General features: G+C 40.8%; 3 long non-coding RNA genes across 5 annotated transcripts; all 3 read left to right on the top strand.

Moving 5' to 3' along the window:
* Positions 1–870: 870 nt before the first annotated feature.
* On the top strand, positions 871–2,862 carry LOC130201785 (uncharacterized). Its single transcript, XR_008833255.1, has 4 exons — positions 871–1,310; positions 1,826–1,871; positions 2,442–2,556; positions 2,779–2,862. It is a non-coding gene; the product is annotated as an uncharacterized LOC130201785 (long non-coding RNA).
* Positions 2,863–3,230: 368 nt separating this feature from the next.
* LOC130201892 (uncharacterized) lies at positions 3,231–4,573 on the top strand. The gene is made up of 3 exons (XR_008833267.1): positions 3,231–3,533; positions 3,780–4,174; positions 4,487–4,573. It is a non-coding gene; the product is annotated as an uncharacterized LOC130201892 (long non-coding RNA).
* A 2,463-nt stretch (positions 4,574–7,036) lies between these two features.
* On the top strand, positions 7,037–10,434 carry LOC130201740 (uncharacterized). 3 transcript variants are annotated; one of them, XR_008833243.1, is made up of 7 exons: positions 7,037–7,232; positions 7,611–7,718; positions 8,031–8,126; positions 8,261–8,283; positions 8,471–8,525; positions 10,258–10,325; positions 10,402–10,434. It is a non-coding gene; the product is annotated as an uncharacterized LOC130201740 (long non-coding RNA). The 3 variants fall into 3 exon arrangements; XR_008833242.1 differs by lacking the exon at positions 10,402–10,434 and having other exon boundaries at positions 10,258–10,361; XR_008833244.1 differs by lacking the exons at positions 8,261–8,283; positions 10,402–10,434 and having other exon boundaries at positions 10,258–10,361.
* Positions 10,435–25,585: the final 15,151 nt, after the last annotated feature.

Below are 25,585 nucleotides of genomic sequence, written 5' to 3' on the forward strand. Positions count from 1 at the left end.
TCTGTACACATTACATCTATTGCATCTGTCCATCCTGGAGAGGGATCGTCCTCTGTTGCTCTCCTGAAGGTTTCTTCCCTTTTTTCCCCCCTGAAGGGTTATTTGGGAGTTTTTCCTGGTCCGATGTGAGGTTTTGGGGCAGGGATGTCTATGTGTACAGATTGTAAAGCACTCCGAGACAAATTTGTAATATTGGGCTATACAAATAAACTGAATATGTATATATATAATGATCATATGATTGAAAGTAGTTTTGGAAGTCTTTTCCATTTTTCAGAACAACAATGCATCACTGATCAATTAGATTTGTTTTGAATATGGGGAATAAATTAGGATTCTGCTGAGCGAGGCTAAATGAAGGGGAGTGAAGTCGTCCTGTCCATTTGTCCACACTGTAAAAAAAGATCCTAATTTTACGGTAAATAACTCTAAATATTTACAGTATTTTTCTTTCTTTTTAAATTACATACAAAACTCTGTGAAATTACAGACATTATCTTTAAATTAACAACCCAACTGTTAATTTAAGTTTTATGCTCATAATACAAAATAACATTTTTTTCCCATTTTTGTAAAGAAAAATGACTGTATTATTAATACAGTCTTTTTACCGTTTTCTTAAATGACATACAAATTCATGTAAAACAACAATTATTACCTGTAATTAAATGTGGAGCTCCTTATATGAAGGTTTATGTCCATACTAACAATTTAACGATTTTCTTTGTAATTTTAAGGTAGATCATATTATATTTATATTAATGTGTACTTTTACATTCAAACTCTGTAAATCTGAATCTAAATGTAGCTAACTTTTGTCATTACATTAAACATATTGCATTTTTTGAAGAGTACAAAGTAGAAGAAATAATAGGTTTTGATACTTGTTCTTTATAGGAGCATTATAGGGCGACCGTGAGTATTTGTCCAGTGTCGGTGTCCCGGAGCGAGACATCTAACTTCTAACTGTAAGTCGCTTTTGGATAAAAGCGCCAGCTAAATGCATGTAACATGCTTGAAAGTTTCAACCTCAAGAGAGCAGTGCAGCAGAAACTTGCCATATAGGATTTAGTGTCAACTAGAAATAAGACCGTCACAATGGCAATGACCACCACGAGCGGAGTGCGAAGCATCCCAGATAGCAGTTGGTCCTATCCGCCCTCCTGTCGCACTCGGTTTGGTCATGCCACCGGATCCGCGCACCATCAGACAGCGTTGTGACTGCGGTGGATGCTCCAAGTTGTTGCCCTTCGACTTTTCAAACTGGTATTTTCAAAACTGCAGCTCTTTGCGCCAGAAGTACGAGTTAGGTAAGTGTTGAATTGTGTTGCTACTGTCGAATTATGGCTCGTTTTCTTAAGAGTTCCCTCTTCTTTTGGCTGCCGCTAACATTGCTTTGTGAAGTTTGAGGTATTGTTAGACTTCAACGTAAATAAGTTATTACCGTAACATCCCGGTTTTAAAAGAAAAAATCGTATTTAATCACACACAGTTGGTGATGGTGTATAAGCTGATGTTGCTACTGCACGTGTCCCCTCTGCCAGGGCTGGTCCAGCTAACTACCATGTGTGGTTCTCATGGAGCTATCTTCTGCAGCTAGCGCTGAATTGTCAGTGGTTAGGTTACAGCTCCAACCCAAGGGTGCGCGATGGAAGCTGAGCGAGCTAACCGCTAGCCCGCGAGCTAATAACGAGCGCTAGCTCGCGAGCTAATAGCGCTAGCTCGCGAGCTAATAGCGAGCGCCAGCACAGACCTGTTTTAATTTAATTCTGCATGTATTGAGTTCTCAACACGTAACTTAGAATTTGCAATGTCATCCTCACAGTTGTACAGAAGTGACAACACTGTTGATCGCCATCTCTACAATTCAGGTAAGCACACATTCTTTGGAAGGAAATGTTTTCACAGCAACTTAAAGACACATTTGAGAGGGAACCGTATAACCTGTTTAACTTTATAATGACCAGATTTGTATTAATTAATTAAAATACTATCTTAATAGCGTAGTGTTTGTTAGGATCTGTGTGTTTCCTGTTTTATGTTGAAGTCCCTGTCTCGTTTCCTGTTTCCCTGCTCTTCCTCCCTGTGCTTGTCTGTTTCTTTCCTGATTGTTTCCAGACACGCCCTGATTGTTTCCACCTGTGTCTCGTTCCCCTGTGTATTTAATCTGTGTCCTTCTGTCTGTCTGGTGTCAGATCGTCTTTTTTCGTTCCCGTGTGGTGTTGTCCGTGTTCCTGTACTGAGAATAAACTCAGTTTTTCGTGAAACTCCTGCTGCGTTTGGGTCCTCCACACCACGCATCCGTAACAGTGTTTTTATAAAATGACTTGACATGCTATATAAGCACTACAAATTAATACAATTGAGAACAAATAGATATTGTATATTTCCTGAAAGAAAAGATGCATTTCAAACATTGTTTGTATTTTGGTTTGTTTTAGATAAAATGAACAGAAAGAATGGGCCTGTCTCCAGCTCCACCATTAGACGGAGGGTCCGTCAAGATGTTTTGACTACATCACTGTGATTGATGGGAAACTGAATACAACTTTGACTGTTAAGTAAAGTTTCTTCTCTTCAATGTGTATAACACGCCTATTATTGCCGTTTAATCTCTTTTTTTACGGTATACCTCGTGTTTTCAAACACAAATTTTCATACTCCTGGTTATAAAGAACTTTAATAGTTGCAAAATATTATTTTTTTCAAAGTTCTTGGAACAGAAGGTTATATTTCTGTGACAAGTGACACTGTTTGTTTCTTTCCTCTGTAATTCAGGATGTTCCACTTCATAGAATTGTTGACTAACAAAACGGTAGCAGTAATGCCACAAAGCTATACCAGCTTTGTGGCACTACTGCTACCGTTTAACCGTATCCGAGGGACGAAAGGGTGGACAAGGCTGTCAGAAGCGCCGAACAACCTGGACCAGACTGGCAGACACGTGACGTCAGAGTAATTGGATCATGCGGTATTATATTAATATTGTATTAATTGGCGTTTTAAACGGATAAAAAATCACTTTGTTATATATGTTGGGGGAAACAACATTTTAATCACATTGTTCTGTTTATAATTCTGTACATTTTCATTGTGTTTATGTGACTTAATTTTTAGATAATTACTTGGTGGAAATATATGTCTTGACACATCAGATCTCCAGTCAGAAGAGGAGGCAATTCCTAAAAGAGGAAGCCAATGCCGGTGTGAGTAAATATGTATACATTTTATTCTTTAGAACACTTTTACCTTAATAAAATAAAGCGTCTGTCATTCATTTTTATAGTATGACCAATTAGTTTTTTTCTATCTCTTTCTAGCCATTTCTATGGAGACTCGGATGGAGACAGTGAAAATGAAAATTCCCCCCACAAAACAGGGGTCCAACCACTAACGGGACAGTTGTCCCTCCAATCATTGCCTCCTCCTAACTATTCCATGTACTCCATAACCAGCAGGACAGCGAACACGCCAGGGGGACACGCCCACCTGGCGAGGGGCGTGGTGTGGTTCAGACACCATTGCCTGCTGTGGTGAACAACACCTCAAACGGCTATGGGATTCAAATTGAACCTTTTAATCATTTAATTTTTTTAAATGTTAACAATTGTTAATTGAATACAAGACATGCAATACACACTGTCACATTGAATCCAAGTGAATATGATTATTATGATTGCATTAATGAAATTGTATACAACTTGATATTTCCATATTTTATGTAAAATCTCTTAATCGTTACATTTTTTAACTGTTTTTCGAATGGTTTTTTTATATAGCTGTTCCAGTTCAAATCCTAGGCATGCTGGAGACAATTACAGAGGTGAGAGACCCGGTTCCGTTTCCGTGTACCACAATGGAGGAAGTGGACCTTTTGAGCAACGGCTCAAAGATCCCGTCAACATTCTAATGAGTGGTGAGTTTTTTTGTTTTAAGAATCTCACGCAAAGCTGATTAAAATCTATTGTATGTAATTAACACTAGACAATACCATGTTTGATGGAAATGTTTTTTCAAACATTCTGTAAAGTATCAAATATTAATCGTACTTTTTCGATCCATTTTCGATTTCCTCCCTGGCAACGATCGGACGACATGATGCCAAACGTGGAACATCCCCGAATGAATGGAAAAAAATTATTCAGTCAAATGACATCTAAGACTTTGCTCCTGCGTAAGTAACTCATATTTAATGAAAACAATTTGGATTCACCCAGAGGTCTTGAGTAGTGTTCAAACTTACGAATAACCATCTTTCCCAGATCTTTTTTAACGTGCTAAATAAAATGTTTGAATTGCAACTTTATTCTCTACTTGGGTAAATGTTACTCGACTATATCTTTACATAATAGTTATATGATATATTGGCTCTAAATATAGCATAGCACACCTTAAGTGCCAGACAGCTACTAGATTTTAGACTGCATTTCTGCTCTATGTTGCACTGAGGATTCATGAGATTTTGTATCTGCTTGTGTGATTACAGATGCCGTCAGAAAGAATCATGCCACACATGCATCCACTGATGAACAGATTCTAAAGCATGCCATTAGGTGGTTCAATCTGGCAGCAAACCGGGTAGCTCCAGGAGGCGTGCTACTGTCGACATCCCCACACTGAACAGAATTAAAATATATATTTATATTTTTATATAATATATATTTATATTTTTATATATATATACACACACCAGTTCTCAGTTGGAAGTTCCACCATTCACTTGAGGCCACTGCGACCTATTCTCTGGGAGAATTGTGGTATTTGGGTTAGGTGGTCGGTATTTATGGTTGTATTAGTTGTAGCTCTTGTGTTCTAATGTGAGCTATAGTTTTACTCTATATGTATGTGTGTATATATTGTCTCGAACTAATTATAAATAAATATGATTCATACATGTACAAGAAATAATTTGATGTCCTTTTAATAAACTGTTTTTGATATTATTTCCGATTGCATTTCTTTTTTCCCCATTGATGCATATTAAATATATGTCGGTATGTAAAGTAATTGATCCGGGCCAAATGAGCTGCTTTATGGAAGGATCCAAATGGAATGAATATGGGTGCATACGGCTGTACATCTAGCCACTGATCCGGAGCCTATGTCGCATCCGAGGGAGTCAGTTTGCTATCTGTGATATTAATTGTGTTACATTGAACTGGAATAGGCCTTTACTGTTCAAAATATTGAAAATGACAATGCTATTAAAAACATTTGATTTCCACATTCCAAGTTGTGCAAGTAAAAAATAGAGGTGAGTTTGGCCTGTATTATAGAGATTTATGCCCACATGGACACTTCCAGGCGGTTAAATTAACTGGGTTTGCCCTAACGACGGAGGCCCGATTCTGCCATAGTTGCTTGCTACTTTGGGCGTCCTTTAGCCAAAGACAGTAACCTTTGCCCATGTGATTGAGGCCCAGTGCTGCTATAGTGCATGCCGTCTTGGGCATCCACACAACGGTGAAAGAGGGGGAGTTTGGCCCTAAGAAAGTAGGCCTTGTGCTGCTGCAGTGCATGCTGTCTTGGGCATGCGTAAGTCAGCCAAAGACTGTGCATTTAGCCGGGGGAATTGAGGACAGCAGTTTCTTTATCCGAGAAACAGCGTTGTTGGCTGCCTTTAATTCAACCTTTTCAGCTTGGATGCAGAGCTCAAGTAGTCTTGAATGTGCCTCCAAAAATGTATGGTATTTACGGGGTTAAATCAGCCTTTTCATCGTTTTGACGCAAATTGGCAGAGATCCCGAAGTTATACTCAGCCAATTTAGCCTGGAGATGATGCTGTAGTGCATTATCAAACTGCACAATTACTGTTGAATCTACCTTGCTTCCATAGACAACTAACATACTTTAAAGACATTCACTGTCTACAGTGAGCAGTTGAACAATTAAAATGTACATTGTCCCATATAAAGGATGGCTAATGGCCGAACTACTTTGGCCAACACCTTGGATCTGCTGGATTTGAGCTATGCAGAAGAATAAAGACAAGAAGAGGAAATGGCTTCGCAATGGATTGACTTGCTACATGCGGTTAAAAGTTTGAAAACATGTTGCAACCTGTATGGGATAATGGCCATGTTGGCAAATGAGTGTTGCTGTGGGCAAAGGCTGAACTCTAAACCAACCTGCCGCATAACACTGCAACACAGTTCGCCAAAAATGACATTGTCATGTTTGCACAGTTGGCATTTTGGTGGTTCTAAAGGAAAGGTCAGGGATTTGTTAAAATGCAAGAGGGTCATACTATGGGCCATCTGAATGTAAATAGAATGTCACCATGATATCAATCCAGCGATAAGCAATATATGCAGTGATTATTGTTGATTGTTCCATCTCAATTGCCGTCATCAGTCCTCATTTGGGTTATTGTGCAGGAATGGCACTAAAACTTTAAAAATATTTGGGTGCTTCATTTTCTTTAATTAAAGACCCACTAAACACTGGGCCTCTACTTGTGTGTTCTTGTGTTGAGGCTAACCGGGGAAATAATAGTAATAATACAAATAATAATCTACCACTTCTGAGTAGACTCAATGTAGAGGAAGCGCTTCATATGGATCAATGTGTTGGAGTTCTGTTGACTGTAGACTAGTAAGTATACTACAAAGGAATTGAATGACCAACCGTCGCCCCTCTCAGCCGGCCTTAAAATCATACTAAGTGTGGAAATATATATATATATAGCCTACCATGTGTCTATGTGTGTTTGTGTTAACCTATAGGTATTATTACAACTTTACCATATAGTATTTCATTTGTATTCATACACTGCAATGGAAAGAGTTAATTGAATATACCAGCCTATAAATACAACTAAATACAGACATTTCTTTAGTTTCTTTCAAAACAAGTCATCTTTCCTATATTTGTTATGTTACCACGCTAAAACCATTGCTATTGGCTGTCTCCCCACGTTGCTTTGAACATGATTGGATAATCTGCCTGTCACTCAGAGAACTGGCCAATGAGAACTGTCCGCGCCTCGGATTTGAAATTACGTCTGTTCGAGCGAAGCCGCAGCGGGGCAGGCGCTACTCGGCAGGTCTGCTAGTGTCTGCTGTTGACCTACCTGCATTATTACCTGAAGTATTTTACATATGCCTGCGATTTTAACTTGTGGGATGTCAACGGAGAAAGAAAGACTGGGACACAGAGGAAGGATCATACGGGATGTGGTGACCAGCAAAGTTACGTGAATTGATATCCTGCAAAATTATTGAAGATATCAGGTAAGAAAACATTTTCACTGTTACTTTCTGAAACAACCTAATGTAATTTTCTGTTTAGCATAGTTTAAACATATTTCATTTAGACATATGGAAACAAATTAATCATTTTATATGTTTAAAAGTAATGTTATTACATTAAAATCAGTTAATTAGTGTGTTCAATACAGTTCATAATGGATTAAATAATGCTATAGGTGGATAAACGGACTGTTACAAAGAGTTTGGTTAGCTAGTTAAGTAAACTAGCTTCAGGTAACGTTAGCTTGTTGGCATGATTCTGTCTCACAACCAGAACCACATACTTGAATGTGGTTTAGGGTGGGTGACATGGATATAATTGACAGTATTCTTCACTTTTTCGAACCGTACTGCACACAGCACTGGACCCTGAGCAGTGCATGGCCTGCAAGATCATGAGAAGGCTGAAGAACCAGGAGTGACAAGATACCACTGGATGGTGGGGCACATAATTCCACTCAGGGACAGGTAAGCAAACAGACAAGACATAGAGAGAGATAGGATTTGTTCTTACAAAAAACAATATAAAACAGCAAACATGTGCATTTAAACAGAAACAATACACACATACATACTGTAAAAATGTGTTGTGTTCATTTAAGAAGCCTGCTCAAAACAAATGCATGCATGAGTTACTCTAAGTCAGACTGGGAAATAAAGCCTCTAATTTTTGTAAATGTTTCTGAGTTGGAAAAAGGCACCTTGGTGATGCTGGTGATATGATTCTTAAAATTGAGTTCACCTTCCATGGTCACTTATAGGTTTGTGATTTGTTTTTAGTGATCTGAAAATGTCTGTTTACCAACGGTCCCCATCCAACCTGACAGAGCGTGTGAGGATCTGCAGAAAAGAATGGCAGAACATCCCCAAATCCAGGTGTGTAAAGCTTGTCGCGTTTTATCGAAGAGACGAGGCTTTAACCGTGCCAAAGGTGCATTAACTAAGTACCAAGTAAAGGGTCTGAATACGTATGTCAATGTGATAATCCAGTTTTCTCTTTTTTATTACAGGGTATTGAGTGTAGATTGATGAGGTAAAAATTAATTCAAATGATTCTATCATAAGGTTGCAACATAACAAAATGGGAAAAAAGTGAAAAAGTCTGAATACTTTCTGCATGCACGAAATATGTGGTGGCAGTTTTTTTCTGATTCATTTTCACATTACCCTTTTCAACACTGATAATAGCTAATTACACGAAACTTTCTTATATTTTTCAGCTCAATAAGGATTGGAACAACATTGACGGGGGGAAACACCCAAAGTCCATCACTCGTAAGTATCCACTGCAGCATATATAAAAGATATTAGTCCATTTGAACCACTATTGCAAAACCTTACATTGTGATTAATATTAGATATGATTTCTCAAGTACTTTAATGATCTGAGCAAAGCACTTTTTTAAGACAGTTCTTCCACTGGCCATAAAAAACTGAGGAGCTTTTCCTTCCTTCTTTTGAGTTGTACGGTGGCCCTGAGAGGTCAGGGCACTGCAACTTAATAAAACATGCTAATAGACAAAACACAAGCAAATTAAGAAAACAACTTCATCAAATTGACAGCACATGTGCAGCATTTAGAAAAAGCGCTGCAAATTCAGACGACACAACACGGTACAGAAAAGCGCTGCAAATTAAGAAAAAGTGTTTCAAGAGGACACTAAATCGTGATGAACACAGCTTGGACAGGCTTGCTGTTGCTATGGTTTGTGACTCATGAAGTTATTGAAATCGGGTATTGTATCATCTGTTTACGTTGTGGACCTACAATATGCTACTGCTCTACTCACGGAAAGTGAGCTGCATGCACCTCGCAGGACCTTGCAGAGCGGAAAAGCTGAATTATATCAGTCATTCTGATTATTTCTGAGGAGATTTGACAGATTTTAAACTGTACTATCCGGTTTAACAGTGTGGACAGACAGCCTGTAGCCTGCATCATATTCATGTAGGCATTATTAGACAAAAAAAATATACAGACGTATAGTCTACAGTAAGCCAAGCATTCCCATGAGACTTCTTTCCTTGAAAATCCCCAAACAGACCACTATTACCTTACCTGAAATAAACATACCTCGTACTACTATCACCACCATAAAGTTATTGCTTATATGGTTATTATGCAAGCTACAGTTAATGTAACTTTTTCAATTTTGAAGATGAGGTCATATGAGATTGAATTCTGCTTTTCGCTCTGCAAAGTCCTATGAGTTGCGTGCAGCGGTCACTTTACGTGCAGAGTAAAGCAGCAGCAAAAGTCAGTTCCCAACATAAACAGATGGTATACGGAGCCGACGTCACTTCAATAACTTCACGAGTCTCAAACTAGCAGCAACAAACATGTTCAAACCGTGCTCAGCACCATTGTCCTTTGGAAACACTTCTGTTTTCTGTATTTGCGGCATGTTTTCTAAATGCTGGACATGTGTTGTCAAATTGCTAAAGTTTAATCTTAACTTGCCTGTGTTTTGTCTTTTTGCATGTGTTTTCTTAAGTGGCAGTGTGTTGATCTCTCAGGGCCACCGTAGATTTAGCATACTTTTCAAAGACATGTCGTCATCATTATCATCATCTACCCTTTTTTTATTTCTAAAGGGGCATTGAGGAAAAGACCCTCAGACATGTCACAATATAATTATCGGTGGTTGGTTTGATCTAGATGTATCAATTAGCTTCTTTTTTTTGTTTAGCTACAAGTGTGTTTACCTTGCTATGATACATCTGTGAAACATGCCCATTGTTGTGAATCCACGTCTTTCTTCTTTTCGTGATTCACATGTTTCTGATGGAAGTGCTAAGACATGCACTGCGTGCAGCTTTAAATAGGTAATAATTTAATTACTATCATTCTCAAAGCTGACTGTTCAGATTGACAGAATGTCAATTGGTACAGACAATTTCAAAATAGTTAGTTTAAGTTTGTTTAAAGGAATGGGAAGAAATGAAAGCCAACTTTCTCAGGACTTTCCAGTGAATTTGTTTGTCCTTCTTCCCTTTTTCCCCCCAGATGCACCGAGGATCTGGCTGATTACTGGAAATTTGGAAGATTGTTCTTTATCTGCACTGTCACTTCTGGTAAATATTTATGAAGAAGAAATATACTTTATTAATCCCCAAGGAAATTAGTTCTCTGCATTTAACCCATCCTTAGTTATTAAGGAGCAGTGGGCTGCAGTGATGCGACCAGGAGGCAACTGGGGATTCAGTGCCTTGCTCAAGGACACTTCGACTTGCAACTAATGGGGAGCGGGATCGAACCGACAACCTTGGGGTTGCAGGACGGCCCCGTCACCCCACTGAGCTACAGCCGCCCACAATTATGGATCCTTTGTGGTATGTTTTGCTTTCACTTATCAACTGATAGTGAATAATTGGTTGATTTTGAAAATGTACATTAAATAAAATGTTTTAAAATCAATATTGGTGTGTACTTTATATGTAATTCAGTTTCTAACCCCTACTTTAATTGAAACATTGAATGTTTTGTAGATGTTTCAATGTATTTAGATTTTTCACAGTAATCTCAAAAGCTTATATTTCATAATAATTGAACACTTGTAATAGTACAGGAGAAATCTGGAAAATCACAGTATTTCACTGCAAAACCTTTATAAATATCATTTTATTGAAGGTGTTTGATTGTAATAATATAGGAAAAATCTGTAAAATCACAGTATTTCACTGCAGAACCTTTAGAAATATCACTTTATTGAAGGTGTTTGATTGTAATAATATAGGAAAAATCTGTAAAATCACAGTATTTCACTGCAGAACCTTTAGAAATATCACTTTATTGAAGGTGTTTGATTGTAATAATATAGGAAAAATCTGTAAAATCACAGTATTTCACTGCAGAACCTTTAGAAATATCACTTTATTGAAGGTGTTTGATTGTAATAATATAGGAAAAATCTGTAAAATCACAGTATTTCACTGCAGAACCTTTAGAAATATCACTTTATTGAAGGCGTTTGACTAATAATATAGGAAAAATCTGTAGAATTACAGTATTTCACTGCAGAACCTTTAGAAATATCACTTTATTGAAGGTGTTTGATTGTAATAATACATTCAAAATCTGTAAAATTACAGTATTTCACTGCAGAAGCTTTAGAAATATGACTTTATTGAAGGTATTTGACTGTAATAATATAGGCAAAATCTGTAAAATTACAGTATTTCACTGCAGAAGCTTTAGAAATATCACTTTATTGAAGGTATTTGACTGTAATAATAAAGGAAAAATCTGTAAAATAACAGTATTTCACTGCAGAACCTATAGAAATATCACTTTAATTAAGGTGTTTGATTGTAATATTACAGGAAAAATCTGTAATGAAACAGTATTTCACTGCAAAATCTTTAATGAAAATTACTGTAAATTTATGGTTTTCGTCCTTTATTTGAAGTAAGGTATTTTACCTTAAATTTACGGTTTTTGTTTGGCAGCCGTAGCTGCCACTCATTTGACCTTCTTTTTACGGGTTTTTTTCTTACAGTGCAGTTTGCAGGAACTATAATCTGTCCACTTGGTACCACGTGGTACTTGTAAGACCATCATCAGGTCATTCTAACGTGGACGATACTTTGGTTTACTAAACTAACGACGTCGCCATGAGCCTCAGCTGTTCTTCGTGTCCAGGTGGACAAACCAGTAACTGTCTCAACAAGGGCCCGTGTGCAAAGAGTCAGCGGAGATTGATTTAACATGTAATTGCCGTACTTAAGTACCTCCACTCATTAGTTATTATTACTAGTTATGTTAACCCAAACCTAAGTGTAACAGGTGTGTAGCTGTCACCAGTAGGTTTCTCCCTCAAGCACCGAAGAATATTCGGTAATATCGTTGATTGTACCTGCAGACTGTATCTCTGCGCCCCACTCTCCCGCTCCTCAGTCCCTACTGCTCTTTTATGGGGACAGACGCACACACACAGATTGGCCTCAGCTGGTGGCTGATTGGCCAATTAGACACTGTTCCCTGAACCATACCCCCGCTCCACCCACTCTGCAGCCGAGCCTAAACACATCGCGCTGCCACACTAAGTATTTTACAACTCCCTAAACCTTTTAAAGCAGTTGTGTCCGCTGAACCAAAAGTTTATTTTGAAAAGACTGTATAACCGCAACGAGGGGCATCTCGCATAGTGGGTGGGTGGGGTGGCGGGGGGGGGAGGGTAATGATGACAAGTAGTGTTAAAGCACTTTGATTGGTCGGGAGACCATCAAAGCACTACACCCTTTACCATTTACAATGTGGCCCACAATAAACTAAGAATGGGAAACATTATCGCATGTGTCAGACGGACATAAACACGACGTTTATGAGGCAATACGTCAATACTCTGTTTACAGCTTGTTAAACGGCCCCCCCGAGTGCCCCGACAATCAATTAATACTGCTTTAAAAGAAGGAATGTGTCATCTGACAGATGTGTGTGTGTGTGTATTTGAGGGAGGTAGAAAAGTAAAACCTGGTAATAAGACTGCTGTTGTCACCGCTCTCCCTCCTCCCTGTGACCTGATTGTACAGCTAGAGGTCGTTCCTCTCCCAACGGTTACGGTGTTGCTGATGAGAGGAGGAAGGAAGAAAGGATACAGAGGAGAGAAGGGTGTAAAGGAATGGACATGAACAAGGACGAGAGGGAGGGGAACAGAGGGTGGGAGGAGGAAAGGGAGAATGGAAGGGAAGGGAGAATGAAAAGGGAGGGAAGGGAGTGAACCAAAACCAAAATGAGGGAATGAGGAAAAACTTAAAACGATTGGATGAAAAGAAGGAGAGAGAAAGAGGTTTTAGTATGAGTCCAGTCATGTGCAACTGCTGTAAAGCTGCAGAAACATTACATTTAGATAACACACACATACCACTATTTAATCAGGTTGCCTCAATACAAGCATCAAAATTATTGTCCAACCGTAAATACACCCAGGCACACACAAGCTGGCTCAACCTTCACCCAAAAAGCACACACACATTGAGATACATACACACAAACACGAAAGATAGCATTGCTCAATGGTAGTAGAGTTCATCGTTCCGGCCCTTTCTCCGGTCCAAGCTTTCAGACTAATAGTCCAAGTGAGCCACGTAAATATCCTTCCTGCAAAGTATCAAAGGAGCTTCCTTTATCCTCATCGTCACGTCCTCCCGGCTGAATTCCCTTTTGAGTCCATCTTCGTGACTAGCTAGCGAGAGCACGTCCGATTGTGTCTCTAACATTGCGAAGACGTCCCATAAATATATTGGACAATGTACCGTACAGCAGGAATGCATTGAAAAAATACATGCTGCAGCTGTATGGGAAATTTAGAAATGTGCTATTAAATATTCTATATCAAAAACCCAGACATGAAAGGTCCTTCAGGCCGACACTGAAAAGAATCTTCAGACCCATTTTGGTGCGGTCTGGATTGAGTCAAACTATTTCTGTTTGTATAACTGTTCAAGTCTAAGCTCTCGGTACAGCTCTTATCTTTTGTGAGCGCAATGTCTGAAACACGTCAGGAATCCATCTTATCCTCTTACGTTTTTTTTTCCAATCTAGCATCAGGGCCAAAATGAATCAGAGGACCAAGAGCATTTTTTTAAAGGAAACCGTTGGAACTCTTCCTGCAACACAAAGACACAAACCCTGAGTGCTCATCGTCTCCAAAGGTTCACTAAAACCCTCTGTCTGTGAAGGGCTGGGCGGAGGCTGCCGGTTGGAATGAGACCTCACCCAAGAGTGCATCCTCCCTCCTTTACCAGTGATGGGAGAAGCACTCAGATATTGCTTTTCAAGGTCACATTTTGAATGCCGGACTTTTAATTTGAAACAGTATATTTCTAAACTTTTACTACAGAGGTATAAAGTAACATATAAACATAGACATACTCATATGTATAGGAATTGGGATGGCCCTGTACAGTGCAGGCGTTCCTTCCCTCGTGTACAGTACCCATCAAAGCATCCAAAAGTGCACTTAGCAACCCAAAAAGTTTTGTTTCCCACTAATTTCACTCCGAATTCAAAGAGTTTGTATCTGGCTCTATTTTAAACCGTCTTGCCTTTTTAGCCTAAGTCTGACTCTCACAGCACAGCGGGTCTCACCGCAGAGTTCACTATCTCAGAGCATGTTTTTATTCATGGAAGGACTGTGTGTGTGTGTGTGTGTCACTGTTGAATAAACAAGAGCTTCTCAACCTCCACAGACACGCACAGGGTTGACTTACTTTACTTCAGCCGTCAAGAGACACCGATGGAGAAGGGGAGGCGGCATTTATTTATGGAGGAGCCAATGAGTGAGGGAGGAGAGAGCGTGCTTTCTTGCAAGACACTTCTCACAATTCTAATCAAAGTCGAATCAAGTCTTTGAACCCGTAGCGTGACTTCCTGTTAATTCGCTTCCCTTCTCTGTTCCTGCTCCATCAACCCTCTCTCTCGCCAGCTGCTTCTCTCATGTTACATCTTTATTTTGTCATTTGGAGGTCACTATTCCTGAACAACGCAAAACAGTTCATTACCGGCATCCACCACGGAAGAAATAACCACTATTTGTACATTTTGAGGAAGTCCCACAACCGTCGGACCATCAAGCCCTCGAGTCTGGCTTCATAATATTAATGATATATTATCCGTAGCCGCACACAGCTTCTCCAGGAACTTCGTCTGGATGACCAGACCAGTGGAGAACCAGAGCCAGACCACATCTGTCACACATGTTCTTAGCAGCTCACTACTGGTTGTACCAGAGTTATGTATTTTGACCTTTTGATACAGTAATGTGGATTATAATAAATATAATTAAATTGATTTATGTTATAATATTAGAGAAATGAGCTCATATATATATATATTTGTTTTTCATTCATACAAAAGCATGTACACTATTGTTACACTTGAATAAACAATCATTAAAAGCAAAGACATGTATTTAACAATATGCTCTGGAGTAGCTACACCCCTCTGAGGCCAGTGGCCCACGGGAAGATGGGCTTGACCCCTGAGCTGGACGAGGACTCATCTGATGGAGTTCAGCGTGACACTTCCACGTCCAGTAACATCTTCCTCCATCAGCCTTTGTGTTCATGCAAACAGGAAGTCATGAGGAAGAATCACCGGCGGCAAGCATGAAAGCAATCTGTAAATTCATATTCCACTCTGAGGAGTTGAGGATGTTCATAGATATCATTTAGAAATGCTTCTTTTTTGTTTACACGTAGAGTATGATGCACACTTTTTTTTCGTCATTCACAGAATCAGTAACTTTGTTTAAATCACTTCTTAAAACCCATTTTTATAGAACAGCTTTTAAGTGATGTCGTCCTTTCATGAAGTTCTTTGGTTCCCCTGATATAGTTATATAAATGTAGTTATATTTGTATCTTATGATTCCATTTGTTTAGCCTTGATTCTCTGTAGAGCACTTTGTGAACTCTGTTTTTAAAGGTGTTATATAAATAAAGTTATTATTATTATTATTAGTCACTTAGACATTAACACTTGGGTACAAGTTGAAAAATACCAAAGTTAACTTGAATACCAGCTTGAAAATAATCAGAACTAGATCTAAGGCTGCATGCTCCGTCAGGCTCTAAAACAGGTTGTTCCTCTCCACTGATCTTCAAGAAAAGCTCAAATAAAACATTTGAGTTTGATGAATGCGTTTCCTTTTTACCAGAATTGATAACCAGACGGTTCACTCCTGACAAGCAGACTGAGAAATATGGCTACTTGCTTTCTATCTCCCTTTCCTTCATTTGTCATCGTCTCTGCCTCTCTACTTTTGCCCTCGCTCCCTCCCTCCCTCTCGCCCTTACCCGTTCAACATCGCTCGCACACTATTTAATAATTAGGATGCGATAAATCCCACCGTCAGGCTCCATCCTCTGCCGCTATGCGTGGGGACCTTTCTCCTCGTACTCAGAGCGACTGCAGCAGAAAGAGAGAAGCAAGAGGTCCAATGAGAGCGTACGGAGAGAGACAGACGTTGGCATTGAAAGATGGCGAGTTTATTGACCGTCACCCTTTCTGTGGGAACGCCACGCTCTCATACCAAACACAATTGTACAGCCATCGCGTCCGCCTCTGTTGTTTGGAGATGTTACCGGAATCCTCGCACAGCCACCGGAGAAAACAGCTGCGGGATGACGGGGCAGAAATCTGTTCAGAACCGGTTCAATCCAGTTTCCCTTTTGGCTGTCGCAGGTGATTTTTTATTTGGCCTTCACATTCTTTACACTTGAACACATTCCCAGGGCAACACCTGAGCGTAACCGCGGTCTAAGGTCATACATTCGTACATAAATGCCCATCCACCCCCCAAAAAAACCCACAAAGGCCAAACCCCAAGAACTGCTAATGCATCTTCATTTCATCCACACACACTCATGATGCGTCTGTGCTGGAGAGATAACCCAGACAGGATTAGCTCGAACGTGTTGAGCGGGAGAAGAAACACACCTCGGCTGTGTGTGTGAGCGAGACAGCGAGGAAATGATGTCATGGGAGAGAAACTGAGGCGTTCGACCGAGAGTTAACCGGGAGCTACGTGTATTTTCTTTCAAGAAAATATGCATAAAATGTGCTTATCAGACCGGTGCACTTGTGCTGCATTAAAAAAAGTCCTGAAAACTAGTTAGCGTCGTTGGATGTCGGCGAGCATTTTTTCGCTTTCAATCATGTACGGGTCGACGGGTTGGCAGGAATCCTAAAAGGCGATCCGCAGTGTGAATGAGAAGCAGACTAAAGCCAGGACGGGGAAGAGAAGAGTTCGGCCAGAAGTTTTTCCGAGGTTCAAAATACGTCGGTCATTATGCAACATTGGAGAAGGGGAAAGCGGGTGCATGTATAAGTTGAAGGGTATTTTAGAAACACTTTTTCTGAAGATTGGACAGCGGCATTAGACGCATGACAGAAAGTAAGAAGAGAGGCATGCAGCCGAGGCCCCAGCTGGACAGACTGTGGGCTGATTGAGTCCTGGTACTCTGGGCTATGCGGCCGTATCAACCACAGTTAGGGCTCGATCACACCAGGCGCGACTTTCAAAAACGCCTCTAAACCATTGATCCCCTATGGCGCCTTTTAAATGCCGCGCGGCGCGTTTTACTTGAGTTTTTCCGGTGCGCTTAAGTTAAAATATTCTCAACTTTAAGCGTGAGGCGCGGAGGCACACGCTCAACAATGTCACTCGGCCAAGGCAGCCAATCGGATCAAGCAGGAGGCGGGCTTTCCTTCCTGTTTTCCAGACGAGAACCTCGTATTAGCGGTATTTATTTACGAAGAGCTTTATAATTCTAAATCGAAACACGACTCCAACTGACTCCTGCTCGGTCGGAAGTGCAACTGAAAGCGCTCGCCATCGAGACAATTTGCGGAATAAATGGTGGTATTCGCCGTACTCTTTCCTTTTCTTTGTTTAAATATCGTTAAAGTTGGTTGCGCACGCAGGTCCTGCTCCACAGGCGCACCACGCTGTTTTAGCCGGCGCGTTTTTGCCAAGGCGTTTTTGGAGCGGCTGCGTTTTTAAAAGTCACGTCTGGCAGTCAGAGGCTCCTTAGAGATCTCAGGTGAGTCCTTTTCATTATTTTACCAGTACTATGAATTATTAGAAAGAGTACAGGTCATGGTTTGTGTCTCATTTGGCAACACGGCAGTGGGCCTTATGGGCTCAAACAAACACAGGACTTTCACCCAGGAGACCGCTGTTCTTGTCCTGTGTGGTACCCCAAAGTCAACCTCGACTTATTTGACCAGACTTAGACTTTTGTCCTAAACCACCGCAACAAATGTACTTATTTTACTTAACAAGCGTCCTTATTTTATCCTGAATTCCTATCTTACCCTAAACCTAACCAGGTAGTTTGTTTGCCTAAACCTAACCGAGAAGATCTAAAACTTGAAAAATACATATAACTGTCTGTTTCCTGTACGTTAAGATAAACACAATGCATACATGTGCGAGCTGAAACTGACACGTGCAAAAAGGACGTTACTTAGAGAGTCATGGTTTGATGCTCAAGGACATCAAACAAGGGTCGATACTTGAAGGGTTGGGAGTAACAATGTGTCTGACCAACGTCAGACTACTTTCACCTTTGCTCAAAAGAATGTCGTGTTCACACCGAAAGAAACACAATTTTTATATATACACTACCGTTCAAAAGTTTGGGGTCATCCGGACAATTTCGTGTCTTCCATGAAAACTCACTTTTATTTATCAAATGAATAGAACATATAGTCAAGACATTGACAAGGTTAGAAATAATGATTAATATTTGAAGTATTAATTTTGTTCTTCAAACTTCAAGCTCAAAGGAAGGCCAGTTATATAGCTTATATCACCAGCATAACTGTTTTCAGCTGTGCTAACATAATTGCACAAGGGTTTTCTAATCAGATATTAGTCTTCTAAGGCGATTAGCAAACACAATGTACCATTAGAACACTGGAGTGATAGTTGATGGAAATGGGCCTCTATACACCTATGGAGATATTTCATTAGAAACCAGACGTTTCTACCTAGAATAGTCATTTACCACATTAACAATGTATAGAGTGTATTTCTGATTAATGTTATCTTTATTGAAAAAAGTGCTTTTCTTTGAAAAATAAAGATATTTCTAAGTGACCACAAACTTTTGAATGGTAGTGTATATTATAAAAAGTTATGAACCCAAACAAAGGGGCGTTAAAGGTTCCGACGTGTGTGGGATGTCCACAACAAGTTTAAGCAGAACTAGTGGTTTGTTCTTCCGTGGTGGATGAAGGAAATGATAACGGTATTAACGGAGACAAGACACAGAGTTAAGCCCCGCCGCTCCCAATGCTTTTGGTTTGAACATGACAAATGGTCGCACGAGTAAACTTCCGCGATTTGGTGTGTGAACGTAGCATCAGAGTCATAACGTCTACTGCTGCTTGACGACTTTGTCACTGGAGCGTAAATTTATAGTTTTTAGGCAGCTGTTCCTGGAATGAGAATCCTGTATACGGTTTTCCTCAAGCGAGCAAGGGATTGAGATCCGGTATATTGGAGTGACGGCTGAAGGGCTGGTGGGTGGGGAAGGTCGTATTCTACAACACAGGGTTGCACGATGAAATGTCTCTTGATGCAACACGAGAAAAGAAAAACATCCTTTTTTTAATGATGGAAACAAGGACAATGAGTTGAGCAGTCTTACAGCCTGAGGAATGAAGCTCCTCTCCGTGGCGTCATGCCAGACGGCAGCAGGTTGAGCAGGATGCCGCCGGGGTCGGGTATCGTCTTTTTAAAAAATCTTTTGGAGGCTATCACTCGATGGGTACCGGTGATGTTCTGGTCGGTTTTATAATCACCCGCTGCAGAGCCCTCCAGTCCTGGGCACAAACCATGCCCATTTGTAATGAATGTAAACGCACTGAAATGTGAAATGCCATCTGTTTGTAATCTCACTCTGTTTAACATTTACCTTTGATTAAAAAGCATCCGAAAATCAGGAAAAATAAAAATAAACCTGTGATGTGACTGGTGCTCTGCAAAAGATCACTGAGCTACAGGTCATCAGGATGATTCATCTTTCTGTCTCGCTGACGCCGTCATGTCGGGGCCAACACAAGATATTTAGAATGGGAAACAGTGTCGAGCACAGATGTTGTGCTTCTCAGAAAATAAAAGGAGAATTAAACTCCATAACCCCTTTGGAGAGAGTATTGCTGCCATAAGGGAGATGCAGTATTGTTTTAACTTGTAGATGGCTTAGAGCAGTGGTTCTTCACCTGGTTCCGATCGAACCCCAGAGGTTCGGCGAGTCACTCTCAGGGGGTCAAGACACACACACAGCCCGGTTCACACAAGTGGGGCCATTTGTCGGTTGTAAAAAAATTGGCTGCCGACAATTCGGCAACAAACCATTTTTCGTCTTTCCAATCCTTTTCGAGGATGCTAGACATGAAAACTAAGAAGATGAACAGACTTTTTTGCCAATTTCTGAACTTGTATCTAAAAAGGCAACAGCAAAAGTCACGGTGACCTGCAGTAAATATTCATTGAGTTACGTTTGTGTGAAATTCATGTTTTGTTGGTTTTGTTCTTTTAACACAGGGATTGATGGGTGGTTCATTTTGTGCACTAATAGAATATATATACCTACGTTTTGAAGAAATCCTATTTTGCCAATAAAGAAGGGTTTGGCTAATGCACTGATGAAGCTTGCAGGGTTCAGTACCTCCAATAAGGTTAAGAACCACTGGCTTAGAGCAAACGAGAGGGAATCATAACAAAATAAATGTAAAAGAAGAATACATATTGAGAGTTGTGTACGCGAGTGTTGGGTATCTTCCGCTCCCACTGCTGTCTCTGGGTGTGCAAACACATATGCAAAGATGATTATTCATCTCTTAAGCCGTGAGATATCCTCAAGGCATCTTCACAGACCTGCGGAAGTGCAGTCACACTTAAACTCTCTGGCTCACGCATAGATTTCAGGCCCTTGAGGTTTTTCAATCTTTCCAAACACATCAGAAAGCCTCCGAGAGAAAGATAAATATTTGAGTGTAAAGTTTTCCTTTGCATCCAACAGTACGTAGATATGCATATATCTGCGGCCTGTTTGTGCTTGCATTTTTTTATATAAAAATAAGAATTTCTATTTCATTCTCTGGCTGTATGAGGTGACTAAAGTAATTGGCTTACTTCACCTAAACCCATAAAGCCCTGCAATGGTGCGCCTCTACGCATTTGTATATCAGTTTCGGTGTCTCTGCTAACAGCAAAATAAATTATTCGTCTCCACTCATGCATGAGCTGATACTGCTGCGGGTCACCGTGTCTGCTGGTACAAATTAATTGGTGCAGTTAGTCAACAATGGACACAAATAAATGCACATTTGTTTTTAACAATCGAGACATAAAACTGTAAGCAATTGTTGGAGTTTATGTTTCTAATGAGCCAATTCCTCCGTGGTGTGTGTGTGTGCACTGGAATAAACATACTAACACAGTTAATCCATATTGTGTTTAATCTAAGTACACAGAGGTAATGAATAGGAAACAGGACACAATGGCAGAGAGGCAAAGTGTTCTGAGTCTTAAGTAACGGAGCAGTAGATGTAGCGGACTAACATTCAAGCTAACCTAACTTCCCAAACGCTGTCGACATCTGAACGCTGATTGGCCGAGACGCGACACGTCCATCAAAGATGTTTTATTGCGAAGAGCACCACTTCACATTTTTTCCGCGTCTCACTGCAATCTCAACGGCAGCGGGCCAGGTGAAAAAAATATTAAATCGGAACGCATCTCTGATATTGTTCAGGGGGCGGGGCCACATGGGGACCACTGCTCAGGAGAGGAAAGCTGTCAGTCTGTTTGTGACGGTTCATCCACATGCTGACCAGTGGATCTCCAGGACCTTTCCATGACTTTAAACCACATTTCCATGATTAAACATTTTGTGAAAACTCTGTCTATACGTGACAAAGTGAGAAGATGTAGTATTTAAACTAACAATGAGAATTCCAAAGCATACCGTATATATACCGTGTAAATTAAAATTTGAATAAAACAAATTTGCATTACTTTTCCAAATATTTTGGGATTTTATTTTTTTCAATTACTTTTCTAGGCCTGCTAATAGCCATTTAAAAATTCCATGACTTTTCCAGGTTTTCCATGACTGTACGGACCCTGTTTTGATTAAAGGGTTGAAAATTAAAGTGTTTTTGTTTTTTTATCCGATTAATCGATTATCAAAATAATCGTTAGTTGCAGCCCTAATCCTAACACATCAGTCCCATCCACTACTACTTCCTTATTAACCGACAGCTCCCATGTCCCACTGTGAATCCTATTACCGTATTCCACTGGCATTAAAAAGTATTTCCAGAGACACTATTAGTTCCAATGGATATGCTCATGGCAGAAGATGTCGGCCATATTAAACGTTGACGTGAAATAACACTTTTCATATAGGGTTCGGGTTCGCTAGTACATTATTCGGTCAGTCTTTAAAATAAATAGAGATTTTTAGTCACTGTAATTATTTCACCTGTCTGCTACGGCAGTGAATAGATTCATTTTTAATCCAAGAAATAGAAGATCAAAACCCCAAATTTGCATTCTTTGTCAAAATAGATTTCCACAATTGATCTGAAGCTAAAATGAAGCATTGACTGATAACATGTTGACAATGTGAGTGGGTGGCTACCAAAGGGGCAATATTTAGGAATGGCAGACTTGTCCACTTTGGTTCGGACAAAAAATCCTCAACAATTTCTGGGATGGAATGCCATTAAAAGTGAGATTTTCATGGTTTCTGAACAATCTATCTTGCTGAATTTCTTGATCCTTTAACTTTTTCGGTCACCATCATGAGCTTCGCATAATTCTTATTTTTGTTGTTAAATGTCTTACCAGCTATTGGATGGATTGCCATCATATTTGGTGCATACAATAATTGCCCCCATAGGATTCAAGGCGATCCCATAACTTTCCTTCAAGCACCACCATCATCACCCTCATTCATGTTGTGCGCATGGGAATAATCATCCTGATTATGAAGATGGTAACTTGGTAGTTAGTTTACTTGGTAAACATAAGCATGGTAGCATGAATGCTAATATAAAATCACAATATCCAATTTCCATTTGCAGTAACTACGATCTAATCTATTCACAATCTTATTAAACACACTCTGCGGCTGGAGCAATTTAAAGATAGTGTAATCAATATGTTTTATGATAATAATGTAACAAATGTCTTTTGCTCAAAAGTATGAATTTAAAGAGAATGATCATCCAAATGAAGTTGCACAAAGACAAGTGCCGCATCGTTGGGTGAACACATGGTCACATGTTCATGTGAGAGTACATGTGCACACACTCTCAAACTAGAACTCTGTATGAACTACACTCAATCCGAGCTAATGGCTACAGCTGCACAGTGTGCGTGAGGCAGCTAATAACACCGCGGCTGATGCAGCCTTTATAATTGCCTGTCGCTAACATCACTATTAACTCAATTCTCCCAGGACCACTTACCTCGACACAGCAGCCGCCCTACCAGCTCCCACGTGGTCCGGTCTCAGTAGGTATGTTTTATTACACTTTCTCTCTGCCGCTGTTAAAGCTCTGTTTGCCATATAAAGCTCACTTCCTGCTCTCGCTGTTAGTTTGTTAGCCACCGGCATCAGTGCACCCTGATGGTTCAAGTGGTCTGAGACTTTCAACAAAATCTCCCTTAATATAAGGTCTCTTTCAGTCAATTGTAATATAATTCAGTTTTATCGGGAGCCTTTAAACACTCGTTTTGTCCAAAATGGAATGAAAACCTCCACTAAAGCTTTTAGTCTAAAGTAAAGTAACATATAATACTTACTGCAAGTGAAATTGTCTCTATCTGTTTCCGCCTAACTAAAGTAGTTTAAACCGGAGGGACTTGATTCAAATCTAATAATAATTTATTACACCTGCATAAGATCGGAAGTGTGCGATGTCTTTGTCGATTGGACTCCACCCTGAAGGAGGATAATGGAGGGGAAGTGATAAGAAAGATAGATAGATAGATATATACTTTATTAATCCCCAAGGGGAAATTTGTCGTGACAGTAGCAGCAACACACAAGAGTAAAAAACAAAACACAAAATGTAAGAAACAGGGATGAAAGATATAGAAGTATACAAGTAAAATAAAAGTAAAATACAAAACAAAATATATATGTAAATATACAACACACATGCATACACAACACACAACAACACTGACAAATCAAATACACAAAATATTAAATATAGACAGAGTGCAAAAAGCAAAGTGTGTGTATGAGTGCAGAGCTAATGAAATGCAATGTGTGTGTATGTGTGTAGTGCAAACAAATGAGATGTGTGAAGTGCAGATCAACACTATGATCTGGCAAGAGGTGATCTGTTATAGAGCCTCATAGCCGCCAGCAGGAATGTTCTCCTGTATCTGTCCTTGTGGCAGCGGAGCGTGAGGAGACGTCTGGAGAAAGTCCTCCTCTGTCCCTGTAGGAGGTGGTGGAGAGGGTGGTCCGGGTTGTCCAATATGGACACAAGTTTCTTCAACGTCCTCCTCTCCACCACCTGTTCCAGGTGCTCCAGCTGGCAGCCGATGATGGAGCCAGCCTTCCCAACCAGTTTGTTGAGACGGCTGGTGTCACCGGCTCCGATGCTGCTCCCCAGCAGACAATGGCAAAGTGCAGCACACTGGCGACAACCGACTGGTAGAATAACTCCAGCATCTTGCTGCACACGTTGAAGGATCAAGCTTTCTCAGGAAAAAGAGTCGACTCATCCCCTTCTTGTACACAGCGTTGATGTTGGCCTTCCAGTTCAGTCGGCTGTCGATGGAGACGCCCAGGTACTTGTACCTCCACCATGTCCACGTCCACTCCCAGGACACTCAGAGGTGGAGGAGCTGTCGCTTCCTCCTGAAGTCCACCACCATCTCTCTGGTCTTGGCCACGTTCAGCCGCAGGTGATTCTCCCGCCCACTTTACAAAGTCGCTCACCACTGCCCTGTACTCCTCCTCCCGTCCATCCCTAATACACCCGACCACTGCAGAGTCATCAGAGTACTTCTGCAGATGGCATGACTCCGTGTTGTACTGGAAGTCACTGGTGTACAGGGTGAAGAGGAAGGAGACAGAACAGTTCCTGTGGGGCTCCAACATCACTGACCACCGTTCCAGACAGCACACGCCCATTCTGACAAACTGTGGTCTGCCTGTGAGGTAGTCAGTGATCCAGGAGATGGTGGACGCGTCCACACCGACCACCGCAGCTTCTCACTCAGCAGCAGTGGCTGGATGGTGTTAAATGCACTGGAGAAGTCAAAGAAAGTGACTCTCACAGAGACACCGGTTCCATCCAGGTGCGACTGAGCTCGTTGCAGCAGGTAGATGATGGCGTCGTCCACTCCCACATGAGGCTGGTAAGCAAATTGCAGAGGGTCCAGCGACGATTTCACCTGCGGCCAGAGGTGGGCCAAGACCAGCCTCTCCAGCACCTTCATCACATGGGAGGTGAGGGCGACCGGTCGGTAGTCATTGGGGCCAGATGGTGCTGACTTCTTTGGGACAGGGACCAGGCACGACGTCTACCACAGCACCGGGACTTGCCCCAGCCTCAGGCTGAGGTGGAAGAGGCGCTGCAGGACACCAGACAGCTGGGTGGCGCAGGTCTTTAGGACCCTGGGGCTGATGCCATCAGGACCTTCAGCTCTGCGCTGGAGTAGTTTCTCTAGCTGTCTTCTCACCTGGGGGGACAGAGGGGAGGAGGTGTTTGGGAGGTGTGATGTGTGGAGGAGACGGGAGGGCTGTGAACTGAACCTATTGAAAAAACAGTTCAGCTCGTTGGC

This window comes from Pseudoliparis swirei, chromosome 11 (genome assembly GCF_029220125.1).
Source record: "Pseudoliparis swirei isolate HS2019 ecotype Mariana Trench chromosome 11, NWPU_hadal_v1, whole genome shotgun sequence".
In the NCBI taxonomy this organism is placed as follows: Eukaryota; Metazoa; Chordata; class Actinopteri; order Perciformes; family Liparidae; genus Pseudoliparis; species Pseudoliparis swirei.